The following is a 24,499-nucleotide window of genomic DNA, read 5'->3' on the forward strand; positions in this document are numbered from 1 at the left end:
TTTACAAAAATATAAGTTGCCCAGGTTAAGTGAAGAAGAGATTAAATACCTGAACAACCCTATCTCAGAAAAAGAAATTCAACAAGCCATCATTGATCTCTCTAAAAAAAAAAAAATCTCCAGGGCCTGATGGATTCACAAGTGAATTCTACCAAACATTTAAGGAACAATTGGTTCCAATTCTATATAAACTCTTTGGAAAAATAGGCAAAGATGGGACTCTGCCTAACTCCATCTATGAAACCAATATGGTGCTGTTACCTAAACTAGGAAGAGGTAAAATAGAGAAAGAAAATTGTAGAACTATTTCCCTGATGAATATAGATGCAAAAATCCTAAATAAAATCTTAGGAAAACAATTACAACAAGTCATCACTAGGATAATACATTATGATCAAGTCGGATTTATTCCAGGAATGCAGGGTTGGTTCAATATTAGGAAAACTGTTAGTATACTCAATTATATCAACAACAAACCTATCAGAAATCAGATGATCATATCAATAGATGCTGAAAAAGCTTTTGACAAAATACAGCATCCATTCCTATTAAAAACACTAGAGAGTGTAGGAATAAATGGACTGTTCCTTAAAATAATTAGCAGTATCCATCTGAAACCATCAACAAGCATTATATTCAATGGGGAGAGGCTAGAGGCATTCCCAATAAGATCAGGGATGAAACAAGGGTTCCCAGTATCACCACTACTATTCAATATTGTTTTAGAAATGTTAGCGTCAGCAATTGGAGAAGAAAAAGAAATTGAAGGAATTAGAATTGGGAAGGAAGAGACAAAACTCTCACTCTTTGCAAATGACACGATGGTCTACCTAGAGAATCCCAAGAAATCATCCAAAAAAACTACTGGAAACAGTTAGCAATTTTAGTAAAGTTGGAGGTTATAAAATAAACCCTCATAAATCCTCAACTTTTCTATATATGTCTAGCAAGATACAGCAGGAAGAGAGAAATCCCATTCAAAGTAACCTCAGACAATATAAAATACTTGGGAGTCTATTTGCCAAGACAGACTCAGAATCTTTTTGAAAATAATTATAAAACACTTCTCACACAAATTAAATCATATTTAAATAACTGGGCAAATATCAACTGCTCATGGATAGGTAGAGCTAATATAATAAAAATGACAATTCTACCAAAACTAAACTATCTGTTTAGTGCTCTACCAATCAAAATTCCAAAAAAATTACTTTAATGAGCTAGAAAACATTATAAGTAAATTCATATGGAGAAATAAAAAGTCAAGAATTGCCAGGAGCTTAATGAAAAAAAGTGCAAAAGAAGGTGGCTTAGCCCTACCTGATCTAAAATTATATTATAAAGCATCAGTCATCAAAACTGCTTGGTATTGGCTAAGAAATAGAGTGGTGGACCAGTGGAATAGACTAGATATAAAAGCAGGAGATGATTATAGTAATCTGCTGTTCGATAAACCCAAAGAGTCTGGCCATTGGGATAAAAACTCCCTCTTTGATAAAAACTGCTGGGAAATTGGAAGTTAGTATGGAAGAAACTTAGATTAAGCCAACACCTAACACCCTTTACCAAGAAAAGATCCAAATGGTTACAGGACATAGACATAAAAAACAATACTATAAGCAAATTAGAAGATCAAGGACTAGTCTACCTGTCAGATCTATGGAAAGGGGAGCAGTTTATGACTAAGGAAGAGTTGGAGAACATCACCAAAATCCAATTAGATGATTTCGATTACATTAAATCAAAAAGCTTTTGCACAGATAAAAATCACTGTAACCAAGATCAAAAGAAATGTAGTAAACTGGAAAACAAATCTTTACAACTAATGATTCTGACAAAGGACTCATTTCTAAAATATACAGAGAACTGAGTCATATTTTTAAAACAAAAAGCCATTCCTCGATTGACAAATGGTCAAAGGATATGCAAAGGCAATTTACAGATGAGGAGATCAAAGCAATTCATAGCCATATGAAAAAATGCTATAAATCATTAATTATTAGAGAAATGCAAATGAAAGCTTCTCTGAGGTACCACCTCACACCTCTCAGATTGGCCAATATGACCAGAAAGAATAATGATCCTTGTTGGAAGGGTTGTGGGAAATCTGGGACACTATTACACTGTTAGTGGAGCTGTGAACTCATCCAACCTTTCTGGAGAGCTATTTGGAACTATGCCCAAAGGGCAACAAAAATGTGCATACCCTTTGATTCAGCAGTACCACTACTGGGTCTATATCCTGAAGAGATGAAGAAAAAGGGTAAAAACATTACTTGTACAAAAATATTTATAGCAGTCCTGTTTGTGGTGGCAAAGAATTGGAAATCAAGTGAATGTCCTTCAATTGGGGAATGACTTAGCAAACTGTGGTATATGTATGTCATGGAACACTATTGTTCTATTAGAAACCAGGAGGGATGGGATTTCAGGGAAACCTGGAAGGATTTGCATGAACTGATGCTGAGTGAGATGAGCAGAACCAGAAAAACACCGTACACCCTAACAGCAACATGGGAGTGATGATCAGCCTTGAAGGACTTGCTCATTCCATCAGTGCAACAATTGGGAACAATTTTGGGCTGTCTGCAAAGGAGAGTGCCATCTGTATCCAGATAAAGAGCCATTATTCCCTTTAATTTAGAAAAAAACAGATATCTTATTGTCTGAATTTGTTATCTCTTAGACTTCTTGTCTCTTCTCTAAGGATATGATTTCTCTCTCATCACACTCAATTTGGATCAATGTACAACATGGAAACAAAGTAAAGACTGACAGATTGCTTTCCATGGGGGTGGGGGGTGGGGGAGGGAAGTAAGATGGGGGGGATTGTAAAACTCAAATAATATCTAATAAAAATTAAGAAAAAAAAGAAAAAAGGAAAAAAACCTGATATCTTATTTCTGGTCTTGCTATCTCTTATACTTTATTTCTTCCTTAAGGATATGATTTCTCTCTTATCACACTCAATTTGGATCAATGTATACCATGGAAAAAAATGTAAAGACTGGCAAATTGCCTTCTGTCAGGGGTAGGGGGAGGGAAGTAATGATTAGGGGGAAAAATTGTAAAAACTCAAAATAAATAATAAATAAAAATCTTTAAGTACAAAAAAAGAGAAAAAACACCAGAGACCATCTCTTCACTACCACCTGCCCCCTTACGAGATCTCAGACAGGAAAGCTGAAATGTCTCTTCTCCACTCCTCAGAGCTCCCAGGCTTCTTTCAATACTCAGTTCAAACCACTCCTTCTGGAGGAATCCTGTACCAGCTCCAACGGCCACTGAGATTAGCCTCAGAGAGATATACTGTATGTTCTGGGGGGGGGGGGGGTAATCCTGGAGCCAACTGGAAAGGCTACTACATCCAGATCCTGGCAAATACTACAGGTCAGGCCTTGATTTTTTTTATGTGTTGATTATTTAGACTTAAGAAAGTGATGGAAAAAAATTAAAAGTGTGTCGAGTATACTTTTTTCATCAGAGAGCTGGTTGTTAAACTTTGACCAGCACCCTGTTTTGAAGAACCTATTTGAATGGGTTGTGATCTCTCCCCTTAGAATGTAACCTCCTTGAGGGCCAGGACCTGTTTTTGCCTTTCTTTGTTGCTTCACTCTACTAACTGTGCCAGACCCATGGTAAGAATTTAAAAGTATGTGCAGATTGACTGAAGTGCAATAAAGTAGAAAATGAAATACTTTTCTTCCTTTATTAGGAGGTATTTTCACTATGCTTCTTCCATAAATCTTAGGTACAAATTACTCCAAAATGAGGATCAATATTATGCTTAATAAAAGCCTAGCGATTTAATTTGTTTCCAGCTTGTTGCTGGAAATTTAGGATTGAGCCCTAGCAGGAAAAAGGGGACTGTAATAATGAACTACTGGGTGCCGCCCTCTCTCATCCCCACTTGCTGCTCATCCCCATTGGCCATAGGTCATACAAACAAGTGTGGTAGGTGGGGCACCAAGGACCATTCCTTTTTACATGTTGTCTGTTGTCACGGAAACAAGAGAAGTAGGCTGCCTAGAATCAGTTGATTCTTAATGGAAAACTATCTATCTTTAAAGGAAGCATCCAATAGTAGCCAGCTCTCTCTATTTTCTCTTTTCTCACCTAAAGGTCTTAATTTTGATGATCTATGAGGTGTCAGCTGAAAGGTCTTCCATTCTGCTGCAGAACAATACTATAAAAAGTCAGATGTATGACTTTGTCATCTATAAATACCTTAGAAAGTCGAGCGTTATACTAATGTTAATAATGAATGTTTCCCTTCTAAGTAGGTTTAAAGCAACAGCACCCTAGCCCTTACAAAGACAATAAATACCCCCCTCCTTATCTTGGCATTTAAGCCCCCCCCCAAGTTGGGCTCCAACTTGCCTTCACAGCCTTATTCACATCATTCTCTTCATATTACTTGCCTCTCTTGCACACCTGTCTTATCCTACCCTATCCTATGCTTGAGACCTGAACCAACATTCTACCTCCAAAGCATTAGGAAGGTTTGGTCACCATGCTGGAGTATCTTCCTCCTCCTCTCTACCTTTCATATTTCTTCCCTTCCTTTCAAGGTTCAGCTTTTACTTCTTCCACAAGTCTTCCTTAATTTCTTCCATCTCTTTTCAAATGTCCCAGGGGGCCCTTAGTTTGGAAGCTACGAGGGACTCCAAGAGAGTCCGAGGTGAGGGTGTGGAGAGTGTGGCGGCAAGTCCTTCTCAAAGTGGGCAAAAGGATTTGCCCAAGGGTCATAGAAGCATAACTCTAGACCTAAACCTCAAAGACTTGCTGGGTCAACCCTCTCCTTCTACAAATGTGGAAATTGAGGCCCAAGAGGTAGAGAAACTTGTTTGAGGTCACAGAGGGGATTTGAGCCTCTATCCTCTGGTTTCAGAGTCCATGCTCTTTCCACCCATTCTTCCTATTGTCTCCTTTTGTCTGGGGCCCTTCTTGACCCTTGCCTTTCTCTCTCCTTGACCTCTTTCCCCTCAAATAGTAACTCCTTAGAGTCAGGGATAATTTCAGGCTTAGCAAAGTATCTTGCAGATAGTACCTGCTTTATCTAAATTGAATGGAATGGGGAATACAAATATTCCCACTTCAACCAAGCACAATCTAACAACTTGGTGAATGTCTTTTATTATATTGGCTTAGCCACACTCCCTTTCTAAACACCCACCCTTTGTCTTCTGTTGAAGTCTCAGTCTAAAAAAAATCAAGGAAATTCTCAGAGACAGTTTCCAAAAGTCTCTCTGGGACCTATTTAGTAAAAGACCCATTCCTACAGACTGAAGGCTCCCAGGCTGCTGGGTTAAGCCTTTGATTTGGGATGGGAGAAGACAAGAATAATTACCACGAGATCCCATTGCTTATTGAGGGGATGGAGGTTCTCTGCCATTTCAGGCTAGGAATTACTGGCCTATAGGCTTCACTTGACAAGGGCCCTGACCTAAGTCTATACCAAATCTCTAGACAAGGACCATAGTCCTACAAGGGAAAGAAACCATTAAGAAGGGCAGCTGGTGAGTGAGATGAGCAGAATCAGAAGAACATTGTCCACGCTAACAGCAACATGGGGTGATGATCAACTTTAATGGACTTGCTCATTCCATTAGAGCAACAATCAGGGACAATTTTGGAGTTTCTGTGATGGAGAATACCATCTGTATCCACAGAAAGAATTGTGGAGTTCGAACAAAGACCAAATACTATTACCTTTAAAACAAAAAACCATTATTTTATTATGTAACTTTGCTATCTCTTCTATTTTATTTTTCTTCCTTAAGGGTATGATTTCTCTCTTAACACATTCAACTTAGATCAATGTATACCATGGAAACAATGTAAAAGACTAACAGACTGCCTTCTGTGGAGGGGTGGGATAGGGAAGGAAGATTGGGGGAAAAATCGTAAAATTCAAAACAAAATCTTTCTATGAACTCTTTTTTTTTAAGGTTTTTGCAAGTCAAATGGGGGTTAAGTGGCTTGCCCAAGGCCACACAGCTAGGTAATTATTAAGTGTCTGAGACCGGATTTGAACCAGGGTACTCCTGATTCCAAGGCCGGTGCTTTATCCACTACGCCACCTAGCTTCCCCAAATCTTTCTAAAAGTAAAAAAAAAAATAAAGAGGCGCTTCTAGATGGTGCATTAGATAGAGCGCTGGCCCTGGAGTCAGGAGGAACTGAGTTCAAATCTGGCCTCAGATATATAATACTTACTTACCTGTGTAACCTTGGGCATCACTTAACCCCATTGCATTGCAAAAATAAAAAAGAAAGAAACTATTAAGATCATCTTAATCCAATTTCTTTGTTTTGCAGATGTAGAAACTGAGGCCTAGGAAGGATAAAGTCCTGGTCAATTAATTCAACATCCTCATTTTGTGAATGTGGAAACTGAGACTCAGGAAAATAAAGTCCTAATTTTATGAAAACTAGAGCTGGAAGGAACCTCAAAGACCATTTAATTCAACACCCTCATTTTACAGTTGAGGAACCTGAGATTCAGGGTGTTTAATGACTTACTAAGGTCTTACATGTAGCACATGAGGATTTGAACCCATGTTCTGTGACATGAGAACCAGGGATCTTTCTACTGAGGTCATGCAGATAGATGATAGGTAGGTAGCCAATCCAGGATTCTGACTCTGATCACAACTCAAGGCTTTTCCCCCAATCAATATTTATTAAAATTCTACTATGTGTGGGTACTAGGCTAGGCTAGGTAGAAGTGGTTCTTGATAAGTTTTCCTCCAGGATTTTTTGATGTAAGAATGTCTCAAAACGGGCACATGCCTGTCTGCAGTCTAATCTGTAATGGAATTATCAGAAATCAATATGGACGAGGCAATCTTTTCTCAGGCAGTTTTCAAATTAAGATGTTCCTGCTGCTGTCTGTCTTGTCCTGATTCTTTCCTTTTTTTCCTTCATAGCCACTGAATGCCTTTGACTGTGATCTCTACCATCTGAAAGTTGGTGAGGTAGGGTGAAGAAGGAAGAGGTTAGAAAATGAACCCAGGTGGGGCGGCTAGGTGGCACAGTGGATAAAGCACCGGCTCTGGAGTCAGGAGTACTTGGGTTCAAATCCGGTCTCAGTCACTTAATAATGACCTAGCTGTGTGGGCCTTGGGCAAGCCACTTGACCCCATTTCCATGCAAAAACCAAAAAAAAAAAAAATGAGCCAAGAGAAAGAGAAGGGAGAATCACAAAGGTCCACAGGGGCTCTGGTATTCTATGGGTCATACTCTGGGAGATGCTGACCAAATCTTATTGGCCATTTGTCCCTGATTGCCAGATGGGCAAACTAAGGTAGAGATTGCCCATGATTGATTAAAATCTCTATGTAAAATAATCCTAGATCTATGGATCTGGCTGAAATCTCTTATGAGTTACAGTCCTGTATCATCAACTGCCTAATGGATGTTTCAAATTGGGTCTCCCAGAAACACCTCAAACATAATATGTCAAAAAACAGAACTCATGCTCCTCTCTCTAGGACCACTTCCTCTGGGCAATTCATTCTCTTTAGCCTTGTAGTAAAGTAAAGGAAGGAGGCTATTGTTTTGAGTCCTATCTAGGAAGCAGGTGGAAAGAGTTCTAGACTTGGGATCTAAGAAGTAGGGTTCAGTTCCTGATTGTGTGATTTTTGAGAATTCAATTAACTTTCATTGAGTCTCAGTTTTCTCATTTGTAAAATGAGAGGGTCAAGCTAAGTGAACTCAAAGGTCCCATTCTAAATTTGCAGTCCCATGATGCCATAAAATTAAACATCTTTCATCTCCACCATGACCGCCAATATTCCGACACGTTGTTCCTGGCTCTGCCAATCACTCCTGGACCATTTTTTTGTTCACTGAATTACATAATCGAGAATTATGAAGTTGAGTTACTTAAAAGTTTCAAAGCACTTAGATATCTTTAGATACATAAGCACAATATGAGTGCAAGGTATAATTAATAATACAAGTGGCGTTTAGTAATCCCGAAATAAATATGCCAAACAAATGGCATATTCTACATTTAAGGAAACATTTGGTGACTTTTCCCTCCCTTTATCTCAAAGTCACATGTCCAAACCAACCATAAAACATTCATCTGTTCATCTAGATGGGTACTTAAGCTTTTTCTAGGCATCTGCTCATTACTTTGTTTCTGTGTTATACATATACATAGTGTGGGCTCTGTTTCAATATGGTGGGTCAATCTTCCAGATTACCTGAGAGCATTCCACCCATTGACCTCAACTCTAGGTACTGGAGTATAAGCTAATAAAAAAAACCCTTATTTGGGAAAATTGGGTTAGGTAAATGTTCAGTCCTCCTTCCTCCAACTCTAAGACCAACCTCCCTGGGAATTTTATCATCTAGGGACCATTGTTTTAGCATGTTATTTTCCATAGCCAGAACAGACCCTAGAGAGTTTCTGGAGAAGGGCTGCTTCCTTTAATCCCCTGCCATGGGAAGAAATGGAAGCCCAACTATCCTCATAAGACTCCATCCTCAGGCCAGTGCTTGCTCACTAGGGAGGTTCGGGTTGCTCCAATCAGACCATTTATCTGAAGTCAACTAAAATAACCTTTTGAGGTTCACTCATAGCTCTTTCTAGCCTTAAGGTAAACTGCCAAAAATGTTCTTTAAAATCATAGGGTTCATAGAAAGATCTCTTTTCTCTAATGATACCCAGGTAATCGGACCTCTACCTAGGCGACCCAGGAAAAAAAGATGGGAATTTGTCCCTGATTGCCAGATGGACAAACTAAGGTAGAGATTGCCCATGACTTTATTGGAATTGCTTAAAGGGATTGGTCTTTTGAGATTGTCTAGTGGCTTCGGTCTTTGACTGCCACGTGCATCTTTCTTCAATAATGAGGCTAATTGAGATTGAAAAAAAAAATCCATAGGGAACTTTTAAGGTCATTAAAAAGAGAAAAAAATGCCTACAGTAATTCTAAATTTTGGAAATAACATGTAGATCCCTATAGAGGATTAGTAACGAAACTAAGTTAGATTCATGCTCCAGGTCTTTCCTTTCCATAGTCATTCCAAAAGCATTTATGAAACACCTACTGTATACTTTCCAAAGTAATGTGTACTATCCTAATAATCACATAGATCATGCTGTTAGAATTTTCAGGTGGAATCCAGGGAAGAGAACTTAGCATCTGGGTTTGGTATCTATGGCCGAAAGGTCACCTTCTTTCCCAACAAAGACTAGTCAGGAGCAACAGCAAAAGTTAATTAGTAGAAGGGCAGTTAGGTGGCCTAGTGGGATAGTGGATAGAACACCAGTCTTGGAGTCAGGAAGACCTGAGTTCAAATTTGACCCCTTATTTGACATTGAACTTAATCCCATTGCCTCACAAAAAAAGTTAATTAGTAGTGATATTTCAATTGCCAGATCCAAGGATCTTTTCTGAATCCTCTTCCTCCTTGGTCTCTCTGCTGCATCGATGCCACTGACCACACTCCCTTCCTGGATGCTCTCTCCTCTCTGGGTTTTCATGACATTGCTCACTCTAAGTTTTCTTTCTAAGTTTTCTTTCTTTTCTAAGGTTTTCTCTGACCACCCCTTCTCCTTCTCATTTGCTGGATCTTTCTCCATATCTCATCACTTGCCAAGGCTACACCCCAAGGCTCTGCCTTGTGCTTCCTCTTCTCTTTCCACTCCTCTTGGTGACATCTTCTGCTCCCTAGATTTGATTAAAATCTCTATGTAAAATAATCCCAGATCTATGGATCTGGCTGAAGTCTCTTTTGTGAGTTATAGTCCTGCATCATCAACTGCCTAATGGATGTTTTCAAATGGGTCTCCCAGAAACACCTCAAGCATAATATGTCAAAAACAGAACTCAAGATTTTTGCCCCCAAATCTTCTACATTTCCAAATCTACCTTCTCTTTAGGTTGGCTTCCTGGCCAACCCCTCTAGGAGACATTTCCTGATGTTCCCCATGATTAATACACCCGTCTCTCATTTCCTACCACTTGAACTTCACCATCAAGGTCCTCTCAGGGAACCTCTTCACCACTAAACTCATTACTTTTTGAGGTTACTTCAGCTTTGATACTCACCTCTCTCCAGCATCCTCTGATTGCAGAGTTGAATGGGGGAGCCTCCATTTAAAGGAGGCTCACAAACAACTTCATTTCCCACCAATTATTCTTGGTGAACTAAACTCTATCATATACCTGTCCTGAGTATCTTCTCCCTTCCCCCTTTAAAATTTTCTTTTTTGTGTTGTATTTCCTTATTAGATTGAGGGTAGGGACTTTCTTTTTCTTATTTGTATTCTTATTTTCTTGTATTTTATTTTTTATTTCAAAATAAAATATTTTATTTATTTTTTGTTTGTGTCCTCAATATTTCCCAATAGCACATAATACTTATTAGTGATTTGTTATCCCTCAACTACACCTTAATTACTCTGTGCATTTTTGGATTTATTTACCTGTATGTGATATCCCCTTAATAGAAAGTAAGCTCCCTAGGGTAAGGATGGTGCCTAGGACAAGACTCTTCCACCTTGAATATTCTGTATTCTGGGGTTCAGAGTCATTTCTGCCTTCATCTCTGACTTCCCCTTTCTCTCCCTCCCCTGAACTAATGCCTATGCATAGTGGGTCTGCATAAATGCTTATAGAAATGGAACAGAATTCAAAAATACAGAATGGGCTGTCAAGAATGATGACTGAACAATTCAAAGATATATGAAGAGACTCTTATTTATAGATAGACAAAAGAAAGTCAAGCTAAATAAGTCTCACACAAACTTCTTTTTGGTCTAGACCTGTGATTTCATTTTTGAGGGGAATTCCGAATATGGACATTCTCTGCCCTGATTCTGCCAGTCCATGACTTATAGTCATAGACAGTTGTCTGAGAGGCATTGGAAGGTTAAGTGATTAGTCCAATGTCAACTAGTAGAAAATCAGGAATACCTGAGAGCCTGGCTTTCCTCCCTCTAAGGTCTTGTCCCTCTACCCATGGGCATAATCTTGTATACAGAAAGTCAAGTTATCTGTAGATCTCTTCAGACTCCTGGGACCCAGGACCTTGGAATTCTGAGTCTCTAGGTCCCTGAGTCCCTGGTCTCTGACCAATGAGCTTTGATCTCATCTTCCTAGAAACCAAGCATCCCCACCTCTCCCAGGCACCTCCAAATCACACTGGCTATATTTTGCCCCCCACCCTGCCATCCCTGTCCTTTGCCTGCTCCAGTTTCCCTAAATCTGCTGTCTTGCCCCAGTGGAGCATAATCTGCCTAAGGGCAGGGATTGTCCCCTGAATCCCCACTGCCCCAGCACACGGTAAATCCTTACTAAATACTTTTCATTTATTAACTACCATCAGCCAATAAATCTAAAACAGTAGACAACAACAGTGCTGGTTTATTAAAGGAAAAACATGTCCCTTTCCTTCTTTTAACAAATAGCAAACTACAAATGTAGAAGATTATCTGTACAAATGGTCCCAATCACTCTTTCATCCTATTTTATTTGAACTGATTCAGCTAATGGGCTTTGCAGGTGGTCTGTTGGTGAATCTGAGGGTTTGTCTCCTTCACCAAAGCAAAATGAATCTTTTTTTTTTTTTCAGGAAAAGAGAAATGAGGAATGTTAGTTTTCTCCCCAGCCAGGGTGCCTGGACATGTGGTCTTCTTGGCTGGCCTGAAAGTCCTGGTATCTGTCAATTAAAACAAGTCTGGTCTGTTTCATCTTTTGAATAAGCAAAGAGATGCTCAAAAATTCCCAGTCCCTAGGAGATTTTGTAGGCCTTTTTTTTTTTCCTTTTGGGAAGGGACATGATGACAGCAGGTGGGTTTCAGAGAAGAAGAAACAAGGGTGTCATAGAACTGAGAACAGGAGGGACTGCAGAGATGTCCTGTTCCAATCCCCTTTATTTTATAGAAGAGAAAACCCAGGAATGTTGTGATTTTTCTAAGTTCAACCAGGGAATAAGTAAGTAACAAGAGTCAACCATGAACCCTGGTCTGACTTGACTCCAATCCAGTTTTTTTCCTAAAAAATCAGAAGATTTGACCTTGAGGACACTGCCCTGGCTGCATCTTCTAGTGACCTGAGCAAGTGGCCACCTCACTTCCTCCATTTCCTCCTTTGTAAAATGGGAGATGATAACCCATTGTCTCCCTTACTGCACTGTTCTAAGGAACTTCCTTTTTTTGTGGTTTTTGTTTTTGCAAGGCATTGGGATTAAGTGACTTGCCCAAGGTCATACAGCTAAGTAAGTATTAAATGTCTGAGGTTAGACTTGAACTCAGGTCCTCCCCATCCACTGCACTACCCCAGCTGCCCATAAAGGACTTTCTTTGGAAAGTTCAAAGTGCAATGAAAATGGAATAAGGAAAACATCATAACAATGAGGAATTTTGTTCAAACTTGATCCAGAAAACAAAAGAGAAACTATACCTGTGCCTGAGGATTCTAGGTCTGTATTTTGCCCCCCCCCCTTCATTTTACAAATGAGGAAACAGAGGTCTGGGAAATGTAAGGGATTTGCCTGCCATCACACAGGTAACAGAAGTCAAAGGTCCTCTGGCTCCAGAATCCATACCCACTTTGCCAGGCTGCCTCTCCCCTCCCTTTCTTTGCTAAAGTGGGAGCCTCTAGGTATATAAAACTGCACACATTGTCAGAATCATTTAATGTGCTTATTTATTTTTTGTTATTGTTTTGCTGAAATGCTCCCTTCTACCCTCTTTTTAAAAATTCTTTGTGATTAGAAATGATTTCCTGCACGAGAGAGGCAAGTTAGGTTGAAATATAAAAGTAATATAAAAACAAAATATATCAATCATTTCTAAGAAGGATTTTAAAGGGGGCAGCTAGGTGGCGTAGTAGATAAAGCACTGGCCTTGGAGTCAGGAGTACGTGGGTTCAAATCTGGTCTCAGACACTTAATAATTACCTAGCTGTGTGGCCTTGAGCAAGCCACTTAACCCCATTTGACTTGCAAAAACCTAAAAAAAAAAGAAGGATTTTAAGGGGATCTCTTTGAAAAGCTACATTCATCTAAATGAATATATTCAATTTTATTGATAAATATACATTCAAATATATTGGTTAAAAATCCCCAAATTTCTTAATTATAATAGCTGGCTTTTATAATCACCTTTTAAGATTTGCAAAGAGTTTCACAAATATTATCTCATTTGATCTTCCCAGTAACCTGAGAGGTAGCTACTATTATGATCCCCATTTTACAGATCATCACCATCATTGTCCCCATTTTATAGATGGGTAAACTGAATTAAATAATAGGTAGCCCAAGTTCACGTGTCCAGCAAATGTGGGAGGTACGATTCAAATTCAGCTCTTCCCAATTTCAGGCTCAGCACTCTATTCATCATCCCACCAATTATTGACAGAGATGCTGAAGTAGTTTTGCCATTTCCTTCTCCAGCTCATTTACAAATGAGGAAATTGAGGCAAATAGGGTAAAGTGACTTGCTAAGTAAGTGTCTGAGGTTGGATTTGAACTCAGGTCTTCCTGACTCCAAAACTCTATCCACTATCTACCAAGCTGCTTCTCTCTTTTTCTCCCCCTAAATGAATCCATTGTGAATGGATTTCTACATATGTGAATTAGTAGCAGGGGGGTGTTTCAGTCTTGCCAGTATTGGTCTGGTGGTGCTGAACAGTCCCATCAGGTGGAGGGTTGGATGGGCATTGAGATTCTGAGGTTCAGCCTGCCAAGGGGCCAGCTGATAGAAGAGAGAGCAGAAGGAAAGGGAGAGGCCAGGGAATCTTCCTGCTGAAGACTTAGGAGCTGCCCCAGAAATTCCTTCTGATGCCAAGCTTGGACAGAGTCAACAGGTGAGGTTGGAACCCTAAGCCTCTCCAGAAACCTGGTTCCCACCTCCATTCTTGGGTCTAGAGCTTAGTCCTTAGGCTTCCCAGGAAAAACCTTGGGGAATACTCCTAGATCAACAGAGAAAGGCCTAGACACAATCTCTGCCTGTGTTTTGAAGCCTTGGTCCATCAATCACTTGATAGGTATTATTTATTATGTGCTGGACTCTGCTAAACTCCCTAGACTCTGGTGAGCATATGATCAACCTTTCCTGGAGGCAAACCTTTGTTTCTGATGTCTGAATGATGGGAGAATTGCTCAGAACCAACCTCAGGTCTCCATGGTGTTGAGTCTGGTGCTCTTCCCTCCAGGCTAGGCATGCAGTCAGACTGGTCTTCCCTCGGAGGATCTGAGTTCCAATCTCAGATTGCCTTCTTACAAGTCTCTTTACCTTTCTAGTTCAGTTTCCCCACCTATAAAATGAGACAGGGTGAACCTGATGACTTTTAAGTCATCGATGTGATTTAAATTCATGTAAGATCCCTCACAGATCCTAAATTCAATCAGAAACCTCTTTGGGCACCAGGATCTTGAATCCACTTCCTATCAACCACCAACTGGACGAGGGATCTTGGTGAGTCACCCCCTGCCCAGTCCCTTGTTGGACCTTGATTCCATTCCCTGTAAAAATGGACCTGATAATTGCAGCTTCCCTACCTCCCAAGGCTATTGTAGTCTTCAGCCTGACTAATGGTTGTAAAACACGAGGCGACTGCTAATTAGTGTTACTCCTAATGCTTTTCCAGGAGTAGAGAGTTAGTCATGGCCATGGTGACGTCGTCGGCATGTCAAATGCACGCATGACCTCATGGGAGATGACCTCATGGGAGACTTCCTCTTTACGAATGCCTTTGACTGCTTAAGGGTGGGAGGAAGGGGGAGCTGGACCTGCTCCTCATCTGCTGGCTACCTGCCTCAGTCGGACCCTGGTCAAAGGAAAAGAGGGAAAGGCGTGGCCAGTATTGGGTCCTGGAGAGTGCAAGACGCTGGGCTGAGAGACAAAGAGGTCATCCACTGCCCCTGCGGTCTGGCCCAAGCGGGGCCAGCAGCTGAGTGAGGACGTGGAGGGGACGTTGGCCAGCTGGGAACTGGGGCTGCATTTCACCTCTCCTTCAGAGCCTGGCGTTTGTGTGTTCAGGTTGTGTTTCTGTGCTATTTAAAATGTTTAATATATCTGTAGTTTATATAAAAACCAGGCTTGATTAGCAATAGCTCTTTCTAATCCATCTACTTTTGAAAATATCCTCGGCAGAAGAGAGCACACGTGTGTGTGTGTGTGTGTGTGTGTGTGTGTGTGTGTGTAAAAGGCAGGGGGGGAGAGGGAGAGAGAGAGACAGAGACAGAGACAGACAGAGAGAGAAAGAGAGAGAGAGAGAGAGAGAGAGAGAGAGAGAACTTCAACCTGAAATCCATTCCCCAATACATCTGGAGTGACTTGGAGAGGCATCCAAAGATAACATCATCCCCCTAAAAATAATCCATCCCCCTCAAATAAGGCCTATGATTTCAATCAGTGTAAGAAACTCCCTCCACCAAGGGCAGAGAGTCTATGAGCAAATACAAATGCCCCAGGGAATTACCTGAGACACATGGCAAATTAAGTGACTTCCTTAGAAGTCCTTCCTTGGGCGAAAAGTCAGAGGTAAGATCGGGGGCCAGCTTTCCCTGACTCCAAGTGTGAAGGGCTTCCCACAGACTCTATTGTCTTTTGCCACTAAAGCACTGGTGAAAAATGAGAACATAAAGCCTCCTGTCCTTGCAAGAGCAATAGCTCTCAGAGCAGCTTTATAAACTTTTGAAAGTTTGTAAAGTGCTTTTCTTGTGTTACCTTATTTGGAGCTTATAACTATCCTCTGTACTCCTTGCTAGGGGTATTATTAATCTCATTTTGCAGATGAGTAAACTGAGGTTCAGAGAAATGACATCACTCAAGTCTCAGGAAACATATTTAGAGAAATGAGGCTTTAGGAAGTAAAGCTTCCTGAGTAAGGGCTCTCTTTTCATCTACCCATCCACCGATCCTCTCATCTATTCATTAATCAGAGTCTGGTAATCACAGGTGCTTAATAAATGGGTTTAACTGACCCCTTCCCATAGTCATTTCTGACTTTTTAGGATCTTCGAACCCCTCCCCTTTCTGATCAGTCCCAGCTTTCTCAGTATTCACATCTCAGGCTGAAGGCTGTAATGCAAGAAAGTATACACACACAAGCAGCAAGCATTTATTAAATACCCACTGTTTGCTAGGTGCCATACTAAGCAGTAAGAATACAAAAAGAGAAAACTACCCTTCTCTCCTGAAGATTACCTTCTTGGGGTGGGGGGGGGAAGATGTTGCATACCTAAAAACATAAAGAAATTGAACAGCGACACAGAGGAGAGGGAGTCATTGTAGTGGAGACAGTGCCTCTGCTGAAGATGATATCTGAGCTGAGTCTGGAAGGAAGTCCGGGATTTTGAGGAGCAGAGGTTATGAGGGAGGGCATGCCAGGCATGAGAATCAGCTGGTTCAAAGGTATGGAGAGGGGAGATGAATGTCAAAGGACAGCAAGTTGGCTTATAAGAGTTGGGAGGCAAAGTTATTAGACAGAAGTAAAGTTTAGGGTAGGTAGTTAGCTGGAAAGGCAAGAATGGGTCAGATTATAAAATGTTATAAATACCAAAGAATTTTATATTTGATCCTGGAGAAAAGAAATTCATTTAGATGTCTATTATCTGATATACTTATCCATCTATTCATCTATTTTTCCATCTCCATCCATTCATCTCTATTTGTTTATCTGTCCATCATTCATCTTTATCAGTTTATTCTCTCTCTCTCTCTCTCTCTCTCTCTCTCTCTCTCTCTCTCTCTCTCTCTCTCTCCCCCACACATGCTTCTGTTCTCTCTCGTTTGTTCTGTCTCTCTCTCTCTCTCCCTTCCCCCTTTTCTATTCATACTGAAAAGTCCTAATTACAGTTGCTTGATTGATTAACTTTTTTTAAGTGAGAGGATATTTTAAATATTTTATACATAATTCCCTTGGTTTCCACAAACACAAAAATCTACTGGTTCCTGCAACCTATATTTAGGGGTTCTCTTATATGACTCCTCAGTACCTGTTCTGGAAAAGCATTCTGCATTTCCTTTCTTTAGTTTCCAGTGCATCCTCACAGGACATGGGACCAAAATCATGCCAAACCAGAACTCTAAGCAAACAAAACCTTTACAGAGGTCACTGGAAAAAGAGATCACCAAGAGAACTCCATCCCTTGGGGATAATGCTGACCTCTTTCAAAATAGCTAATGGGCTTGACAGAGATGGTTTTTCCCATGTGCTTCTGGACAATGTGGTGACGACAGCAGCTCTCAGAGTCCAACCAGGGTTCAATCACAGCCTTGACTTCCTGCAGCTGTTTCTCTTTCAGACCCTTCCTTCTTCAAAGGCATCACACCAACAAGGGTGATCTGGACAAAAACAACAAAAGAATGTAGGGGCTGCCAAGAGAATGCTATTGTTTGAATTCCTCCAACTCGATTACAATCTTTCACATTGATAAAACAAAGTCTTTAGTCGTTCTCCCAAAGAGATTGCACGAACACCATGTGCCTGATACTCTGAAGAGTCATGAGAGATAGGTGAAGGTATCCACTCATATAATGCTGATTTTACAAATGGGGAAACTGAGCTCCTGCATGAGATGGCGTAAGACACAGTTTTATTAAGTGCTTTAATTCTACTAAATTAATTGCAGTTCCTGCTTCACATCCTCATTATTTGGGGTTAGTCTTTGGTTTTCATCATGCCCCTTGAAACTTCCTAATGACCCCACTCAGCCCACATACATATTCATAACTCAAGTTTTATTAGAACCCAGCTCTCAAAGGCCTTTGACAATTTGGCCAAAAGAAAGAGGTATTTACAGAATTGTCTGCCTATTCCAAATAACCTCAAAACCCCTAGAGTTGAGTATAATGGAAACAAGATACCAAGCTCAATTTTCTTTTGCTTGTAGATGAAGCTGTTTTCTTGATCACTATTCTCAATACATGAGCACACATATATTTCTTCAATCCATCAATACTTCAATGACTCAAACTCTCGTGGGATTCATGCCTTCTTTGCATTCCCAGATCTTAAAACAGAATAACACTTGGTAAACCTTTAATAAAGGCTATAGAAGATGGACTTAGAGTCAGGAAGACCTAAGTTCAAATCCTGTCTCAGATGCTTACCAACTATGTGACCCTAGATACTTACTCATTTAACCTCCCTCATCCTCTGTTTCCTTATATTAGTAAATCACTATCTCTCTGAGCTACAGTTTCCTCATCTGGGACACGGGAATATAATACTTTCCATCTCAGAGGAGTTAGTCATGAGGAACTCTTTGGAAGCCATGACTATTTGTGAGTTTTTCTCTATAGCAATGATCGTCTTTTCTCTGTGAGAGAGAGAACAAGGCTGATCATATGAGAATTTGCAAAATAAACAAACTTTGCCTTTTCTTCTCCCTCCTTCTGCAATTCTTCTGCCCCTTTAGGGCACTGTCTGGGATGTGACCCTCTTGACTTTCACCCATGTGAACTCTTCCTAGGCAGCCCTCCATGGTTTGGACCTTCCTATCTCTCATTCCTTCAAAATTTCTCCAACTTAAATTTCATCATCATCATGGTGCCATAATCCCACCTTGACAAAGGGGACAACCTTCAAATGTCTTTAAATTGATTCTTGCTAATATGTTTATAAATTCTAAAGAGTTACTCCCTCAGTAAGAAGACTAAGAATTGGAATAGATATTTATATAGTGATTTTAAATTTACTTCTGAGTAAGAAAGTAATAATGACATTTATGTAATGTTTTGAAGTTTAATTCTGAGAAAATAACGTCATCATTGTTATTGACATTTATTTCATACTCTAAAGGTAACATATATTTAAACTAAGATATTTTAGAAATGCTTTAATTGAAAATCATGATTTAGTGGCAGGCCTATTCACCTTTTATTCAAAATTTTCTCTGTATCTAATTATGTAATCTTATAGTCTATATTTTTTCTCTTCTTGAAATAATTTATTATTAGTTTATTAGTGATTGTTTTCCTGATATTAAACCACTCTTGTGGTTCTATTTCTATTTCCCACTTGGCCATAATAAATATTTTAATGTACTTGGGCACATTCTGTTTATATTTTATTTAACATTTTTACCTTGATACCTATTTATGCTATTGGCTTAATGATTTTCTTTCTCAGTCTTACATTTGTCTATATTTAGAAAGTTTATAGAATCAAAGAATTCTTGGGAGTTTGGTAGAATTTGCTTGTGAACCATCTGGACTTGATATCTCCTTGCAGGGAAGTTCTTTATGGTCTTCAGATTTCTTCTGAAATTGGGTCCATTTAGAATATCTATTTCTTGTTTCACTAATTTTACTTTTTATTTTTTGCCCAGTATTTTGGAAGATCCATAAGCTTCTTCCTGGGCTGATAATGATAATAAAATAACCCCAAAATCATCAAAAACAACGACGATAATAGAAAAAGGAAAGACAGAAGGAAAATCTGTTTAAATCCTAAGTATTTGGTGGAGATGAGTGAGGGGGAAGGGGAGAGAAAAACTAACAGTCACCTGCTTGCTATAGTCAAAAGAAGAGCTGTAGGTCATTAACATTTCCTTCCTGGCTCCAAGTATTTAAAATATTTAATAATAACCAACATTGACAGAACATTTATGCTGAATTGGCAAAAACACTTTACATCCCTTCTCTCAGTTTTGTCTCACAGCTACCCAGTATTATGATCCATTTTAGAAATGAAGAAAATCTCAGAAAGGTTTGATGATCTGTCCATAGTCATACATAGCTAATAAATGTCAGAAGTAGGATTTTCATTTAGGCCTTCCTAAATTTATAATTCACACTGATTCTTTTTTAGGCAGTGAGGTACCAGGGAAGCAACCCTTTGGAGCTTTTGTGGCATTGTGAAGATGTGTACCCTGGAAGCAATTTTGTGAAGGACTTTTTATTCAAGACTGCTCCTCCAAGACTAGAAAGATTCACAAGGAAATTGTACTAAACATTTAAAAAAAACCAGTTAATTCTAATGATCCATAAACTGAAAAAAAAAAAGTAAAAGAGTTCTACCAAATTCTTCCTGTGGTACAAATATTGTCTTGAGACCTAAACCAGAGAGAGTCAAAAGACCTCTCTATAACCAATTTCTCTAATGAATATTGATGCAAAAAAATTAAATAAAATACTAGGAAGGCAATTCCAGAAATAGATCACAAAGATCATACACTATGACCAGGCTGGATTTGTAAAAGAAAGGTAGAGCTAGTTCAATATTAGGAAAGCTAGAAGCATAATTGACTATATAATAACAAAAACAAAAAAGATTATTTTGATAGATGCAGAAAAAGCTTTTGACAAAATATAGCACCCATATCTGTTTTTTAAAAAAGAAACATTATGGGGCAGCTAGGTGGTCCAGTGGATAGAGTACTGGCCCTGGAGTCAGGAGGACCTGAGTTCAAATGTGATCCCAGACACTCAATAATTACCTAACTGCGTGACCTTGGGCAAGTCACTTAACCCCCCCACTACCTTACTTAAAAAAAGGAGGGGAGGAAACATCAGAAAGACTAAGAATATACAACTTCTAGGGGCAGCTAGGTGGCTCAGTGGATAGGTACCCACCCTGGAGTCAGGATGACCTGAGTTCAAATCCAGCCTCAGACAATAATTACCTAGTTGCATCCTAGTTGCGTGACCTTGGGCAAGTCATTTTAACCACATTGCCTTGCAAAAACCAAAAAAAAAAATATACAAGTTCTGACATATAATAAGTAAAGTCTACCTTACCCATATATCATTTAGCAAGCATTATCTATAATCAGGATAAAATAAAAGCCTTTCCAATAAGATCAGAGGCAAAGCAAGAATCACCATTATTTTTCACTATTGTATTAAAAATACTAATTACAACAATAAGATTAGAAAAGGAAATCAAAGGAATAAGCATAGACAATGAAGGAGAAAAAATATCACTTTTTGCAGATGATATGATGATTTGCTTAAAGAACTCTAGAGAGTTAACTAAAACTTAATGAAAATGACAATTCTAACAAAGTTGCAGGATATAAAAGAAACCCATATACATCATGAGCATTTCTGCATATCACTAACCAAACCCAACAGGAAAAGATAGAAAGAAAAATAGTATTTAAAAGAGCTACAAATAGTTTAAAACATTTGATTGTGTATCTGCCAAAACATACATAAGAACCATATGAATGCAATTGCAAAACATTCTTTAAACAAAAACAGAACTAAATCATTTTTAAAAATATTAATTTCTCATGGCTATGCTGAACAAATGCAATACAAATTACAATATTATCCAAATTAATTTACTCATTAAGTGCCATATCCATCAAACTACCAAGGAATTATTTTATAATTAAAAAAATAACAAAAATAACAAAATTCATGTGGAGAAGCAAAAGGTCAAGAAAATCAAGGGAATTTGATATTTTTAATGTTTTTTTTTATTTTTAATGAGCAAAGGAGACAGTTTAGCAGAATCAGATGTCGAAGTATACTGCAAAATTGTAATCATCAGAACAATATGGTACTGGGTAAGAAGGATCAATGGAACAGATACACAATATACAGAAACAAGTGAGCACAGTAACCTAACATCTGAGAAACCCAAAGATTCCAACTAGTGGGTCAAGAGGTCACTTTTTGAGAAAAATTGTTGGCAAAACTAGAAAATAGTTGGGTAGCAATTGGTCATAGATCATCATCTCGCACCATATATCAAGATAAAAACTGGATACATGATTTATGTATACAATGTGATATAAATATGCTCGTGGAATATACAAGAAATTATCTTTCAGATCAACGGATAGGGGAAGAGTTCTTGATTAAATGAGAGATAGAGAGGCTGATTGGAGACAAAATGGATGATTCTGACTACAAAAAATTTTTTTGGCATAGAAAACAAATGCAGCTAAAATTAAGAAAAAGGCAGGAAACTGGGGGAGGGGTTGGAATTTTTGTAGCAAATCTCCCTAAGGTCTAATTTCTCAAATATACAAGGAAATGAACCAGATTTATTAAAATAAGAGTCATTCCTCAATTGATAATTGTCAAAGATAACTAGTTTTCAGACGAAGAAATCTAAGCTATTAATGCTGTTGTTTGTTTAGTCATTTCAATTGTGTTGGACTCTTTGGAGTCTTCTTGGCAAAAATACATATCCTGAAGTAGATTTCCATTTCCTTCTCTGGTTAATTTTACAGATGAGGAAATAGAGGCAAACAGGATTAAGTGACTTGCCCGGGGAAGTATAGCTAAGAAGCTCTTGAGTTGAGAAGTATTTGAGGCTGGGTTTGGACTCAGGAAGATGTCTCCTTGAATTCAGGTCTGGCATCCTACCCCAAGCTGTCAATAGTCATATGAAAAAATACTTTACTTAGAAAAATGCAAATTAAATCAACTCTGAATTACCATCTCTCATCTATCAGATTGGTAAAGATGACAGAAAATGAAAATAACAGATGCAGGAGAGGATGCAGTAAAATGAGTGCACTAATGCACTGTTGGATTAATTCTAAAAAAGCAATTTTGAATTATTTTTTAAAAAAAAACTATAAAACTGTGCATATTCTTTGATCCAGCATTATGATGATTAGATCTGTATCTCATAGAGATAAAAGAAAAAGAATAAGGACATATATATATATATATATATATATATATATATATACCCTTATTTATAGCATCTCTTTTTCTTAGGGCAAAAAAAATTGGAAATTAAGAATGTCTATCAATTGGGGGATGGCTGAACAAATTGTGGTATATGATTATGATGGAATACTATCAAGAAATGATAAAAAGGGATGTTTTCAGAAAAACCTGAGAAGATTTATATGAACTGATATAAAATAAAATGAGCAACACCAAGAGAACATTATATACATAAAAGCAACATTGCAAACCTAATAAACTTTGATAGAGTTGGTGCTCTGATCAATACAATGCTTTACAATAATTCAAAGAACTCTTGATAGAAAAGACTATCCATATCCAGACAGAGAACTCACAGACTCAGAGTACAGGTTGAAGCAGTTATGCTTTCCCCAAAAAATCAAGCTATTGGATAATGTGGAAGTTTGTTTTGCATGAATCCATATGTGTTTTATATTTCTTGCATTTTAAATGGGTGGAGAAGTGAGTGAGTGAGGTGAGGGGAGAGAAAATCTGGACCTGAAAATAAAATAAGATTGAAGGGAAAAAATAAAACTTTTTTCTTTCTTCATTTTCTTACTTCTGGCTTTCTCTGTTACTCACATGTTACAATAGAATCCATAGGGTGTCAAAGCTTTAAAACAAACTCCTTATGACTTCATTTTTTAAAATACAAAAACAAATCCTCAAAGGTCTTGTTAAAGGTTTGAGATACAAAGGGGGAAATGATGTTTTTTAAATTAGGAAAATGTTACTCAGATCTGGTTGCTGATGGACGCTGCCACTGTGCGGGTATCCTGTTTAGCTAGGGACCAGATGGCTCAGAGGATTGATAATGGGATAAAAAGCATTTCATATCTAGGTCATGGATTGCATCTGGCCTAGGTCAATAGAGACTGAGAGTTGTCTCTGCCTGCCGGTGGTGTGTGTGTGTGTGTGTGTGTGTGTGTGTGTGTGTGTGGCAGGCAGAAAATGAGTCTGTGCTCTTCTGCTAGGTTTTCCTTCTATCTGTACTAGCATGAATAGACTTCCTCGTTGACAATCTCTGGGAACTAAAGGATATATAGAGAGAACTTTCTTCTAGGCCAACACAGGATGATAAAAGCTAATTTATCCCAAAAGATTCTGAACTCCATAGTCTCTGCAAAAGTTTTCCAAAACATGGTGTTTAGCTCAAAAATTTAAATATTAAGATGGAAAGGATATGTCATATCTTGTCAGAAGCCAACAGACAGGTGCCTGGGTGTAGGCAAACTCTTAGCCAGGTGGTTGGAGTTAAAGGGAAGGACAGGTAAACACAGTGCCCACCTGCAAAGGATGGAGGGAATGCTCTCTCTTTGGTCACTGCCCTGTGATCGGACAGCTCCATCTCTATTCCATATTCTAAAGGTAACTTAAATGGAGTTAAGCATAAGGTAAAAGTGAGAAAGTCAATTTGATAAAAACAGAAAATATCAGGGGAAAGACTGGATAAGTATGTGGGAGTCAAATTATGCAGATGTTCCAGTGTGAGGCTGAGGCCTTTGTATTTTATCATAGAGAAAATATGGGGTCATCACTGAAGATTTTTCAATAGAGGAGTGACATGGTCATGTCTGTGTTTTCCTAACAAAATTTTTTTTTCCCAAAATTTTCATAATAAAAAAATCATTTCCCTTTTGCATTTCAAAACTAATAAGACCTTAGGGATTTTAAACTCATTTTAAAAGATGAAATCATAAGGAGCTTGTTTTTAAAGCTCTGATACTCCTATGGACTCTATTGTAATATGTGGGCAGCTCAGAGAAAGCAGGAAAAAGTGAATGAAAAAGGAAGAGCTTTAGGAATATCCTTCTGATAGCTTAGCAGAGAATGGATTTAAAAAGTTAGAAACTGAAAATCAGAAGACC

This window comes from Macrotis lagotis, chromosome 7 (genome assembly GCF_037893015.1).
Source record: "Macrotis lagotis isolate mMagLag1 chromosome 7, bilby.v1.9.chrom.fasta, whole genome shotgun sequence".
NCBI classification, from domain to species: domain Eukaryota; kingdom Metazoa; phylum Chordata; class Mammalia; order Peramelemorphia; family Peramelidae; genus Macrotis; species Macrotis lagotis.